A 3870-nucleotide genomic window follows, 5' to 3' on the forward strand; every position below is an offset into this window, starting at 1 on the left:
CTCAAGAATGGATGGATTTTTATTTTATAGTGTACAGCTTGTTGCCGGTCACCCTTAGAGTGGCCAGTTACATATGTAGGGAGCGCACCTCTTTACAGCCTCTTAACACCACTCTGAAGCCTGGCAGAATTGCTGGATTTGACCTGCTTCAATTCCCCTGCACTTCTCTCATGCTACAGAGGCAAAATTGCCTTTGCTAGGAGCATGAGGGTACGCACAGTTTGGACCAGCGGTGCGAGCATGCCTCTGGTCCAAACTGTCAATCTTCAGGAGCGCTCCTCCCCATGCCGAGCAGGAAGTCAGCGGGACAGGTGCAGTGCGCTTCTGAAGAAAAGAAAAAGAGGTTGAGGCAACCCCATTAAGGGTATGCTACAATGCTGCATTTTATCTGCTAGCCTCTTGGAGTGGAAATGCATTGGCAACATCATATCATTGCAAAACTGGTTCAGCACACATACATTTCTCCTTTCTGCTTTGCCATCTTTGCTTTGCAAACAGTGAAATATGCGCCGTCATCCGCAGCACAAATTGACTGTTGTGGAATTTAGATCCTCAGCGTTGCTCAATATATGCTGTGGATATTTTTTATAGTGTGTGCAGGAGATTTCTTAAAAACAGTGGTGGATGGTGCATTAAAGAGAACCTGCTATGGGCAGCATGAATCAGACACTATCTGCGGTTTTGCAGCCAGGTATGGTTGCAATTGCACATCCAGGTTCGGACTTTTTAAATTGGTGTTGTAATATTCATAGTGCGTTTACAATCTAATGTTATATAGTTTCTCCTGCCTGAATGGAGCTTAGAAAAATGCCAAATAGGCCGCTGAATGAGAAGCTTTCTTTCATATATAGGATCCAAGTGGAGATCAGTTGTCGGGGTCAGCCTTGAATTGGATAGTGCTCTGTGCTCAGTGGCGGACACCCAAGATGGCCCCTGAGCAAGAACAACACATTGGCCCTTTGCAGTCCAATAGCTCTTCGTAAAGCACAATTCCACCTGCTTCGGAGGCGTTACTGGCCCCCTTACCTCTTGGGCCCCTGTGCAGCTGCACTGATAGCACCAATGATTTGTCCGCCCCTGCCTGTTCAGTACCATCAGTTGGTGTCCTCCTACCCACATGGTGTACTGTCAAACAGTGAATAATATGCGCTATACGATATGCCATAATAGTGGTATATATTCTCCAAAAAATAAATTTGCTTAAATAAATAATAATGTGTAGTGCTGCCACTACCAAGCACTGCAAAAGTAATGTACTGTACAGTGCTAAGGTAGCAGTGGCACACAGTGTGCGAATAGATAAAACCGCTCAGCACATAAATAAAACCACCTGCTCCATACATAAAGTAGTCTAATAAAAATGACATACAATGTCTAAATAGTACGGTAACATAACTAAAAAGCAAAAAGTTACAACACCATCCTGATGAGGTGGCATGGTTAAGGTGGCCATACACTTTTATTGCTTGACAGCTATTCTTCTCGAGTCACCCCACACACATGCACACTCGGATTACCTGCACATGCATGTGTACTCATTGGGGAGAGGGAAATAAACCGCTGCCCAATATCTGCCCTATCCTGTTTATCCCCCGGATCTGTCTAAAAAACATTGGCCGAACATGAATTACACATGAGATGGTCAGTCGATCTTATCGAAATCGGGGCTTCAATCTCATGTGTATGCAAGCGTCATTCCCCTAAGGCCGACCCTCATCATAACACCCTGACTTTAGTTAGACTTCACAATATGTTGTGTGAAGGAATCTACAGCATTTACCAAAAAATGACCATCTGCAGCACTTTTCCCCCACTATCGTCCTTTTTTAGTTTGTATAAACTATAGAAAATGTAGCGTATGAATATGTATTATTTGCTTTATGGTATTTTTATCGTATTTTATTATGGACGTAGTGGTGTCTGGAGTCTGACACCTTAAAGGGATCGTCCGGCCTTAGGGTACAAGTCTGTGGTCACTCCATGTGACTGCAGACTTGAGAATCCTCACATCGTGCTCACTACGCACTGTTTGGATTCCTTCGTGTCGGCATTGGGAGAGGCAGGCATGTGACCACAAGTATGTGACTAGCACGTGCCGACAAATTGGGCATGGCCTCGCTCCATGAAATTGTATGGAGCGGGGACGGACAAGTCTAGTCAGAATGTGGCCAGAAATATGCGAATCACATACTTGCAGTCAGATGACTGCCCACTCCCACCATCAGTGAAACCTCACAGCGTGCAGTGTGCGCGATGTGAGGACTCACAAGTCTGCAGTCACATAGAGCGACTGCAGACTTGCATCCTAAGGCCGGACAACCCCTATTATATTTTCAGCTTAGCACTCCTGCATTTGAAAACAAAAACTTATTTAACTGTAAAGTAAACATAGAAATAACTGTGAACATTTTTTTAAACCAGGTACTTCTAATTATATTAGTCTTTTTGTACCAACTTTAAAACACCAGATTCAGGAGAGGAACAAGGTTCCACCTGCCCAATGCCTAATAAATATATATATATATATATATATATATATATATATATATATATATATATATATATATATATATATAAATCCAAAAATCCAATGATTTATTTCAATAGAAATAGGATGCAAACTATTATTTTTGTAAGATGAATCAGAATTTCAGAAAGTCATCATTTTTTTTTATCTACTGATAATGCAGCAATTACTTTACTGTCCTTGAGCGGTTGGAATCACGTCCAAAATCATATTATATAAAACGAACTCCTGGGGTAATTGTCTATTTTGTTTTGTTAAAAGATCTTTTGTAAAATTATGTACTCTGTATGAACAATACATTAAGCAATAAAGATGAAATCCATTATTACCAAGATGTCACATTTATGTGCAGGCATGTAATCCCCGTATTTTTCCTAGGCAGTGTCCTTTTATTTCAGTTCCATCTTATAGTGGATTTTTTCCTTTAAAAGATAATTACATTTATTATTTACCCATACTTGATAAAAATGTAATATCTAAAATTGAGACATTAAACACACCTTCCTTTAGGAGCGCCTGAAAATCCCCCCCAAAATGCCCCCTGTTGGGTGGGTTTTGTATTAACCCTATCCATTTTGCAGTTTGGTTCGACAAAGTTGGCAAGGACGTCTGCTCATCAGTTCTACCATGCACCCAGATTGATTTTACACATACATGCCAACTTTTTGAAATGATCTGGCAGGAAACTTCAGGATGTATCAGGGGGCGGCAAAATTATTCAATAATCCCGGGATGCTAGGGGTGAGTCAGATCACATTTTAATGACAACGACAAACTCCGATAAGAATGGCAACCTAACAAAATGAGGAGGAAAATAAATTAAAAAGTAAGTTTAGAAAAGGCGCAAAAGGAAAGATGAATATGACACAAACAAAATCAGGCTCAAAACACCAAAAATTAAAATAAAAAAGCCGCAAATGCAATAATGAATTGAGCCCATATTGCTGTATTTTTCCACGTGGCAAAAGAAGCGACACGTCATGACTTAAGGTGTTTATGCTTGGTTAAAATGCTCCAAATATGTATATATTAAATTAAATGGAGAAAAACAGCATAAAAACCTACACCAGAAACCTGCCCAAAAAAACTTGAAAGTTACAAGCAGAAAAAAATCACGTAGAAAAACACTGTGTGTGATCATGCCTTATAATGCGATATGAACCTTATAGGTGGATGCTTCATATCTGACCATAAATCCCTATTTTATTTAACAGAGAAAAGTTATTCTAAAGTTTTTGTTTTTTTTTAACTTGTCAATCACTTATTCAATATTCCGGCTTTTTTATGATGTTACATCAAAGTTTGCAGCAGGAAGCAGATCGTGTGTTTTGTTTTTTTTTCTT

The sequence above is a fragment of the Ranitomeya variabilis genome, chromosome 4, assembly GCF_051348905.1.
Source record: "Ranitomeya variabilis isolate aRanVar5 chromosome 4, aRanVar5.hap1, whole genome shotgun sequence".
NCBI classification, from domain to species: domain Eukaryota; kingdom Metazoa; phylum Chordata; class Amphibia; order Anura; family Dendrobatidae; genus Ranitomeya; species Ranitomeya variabilis.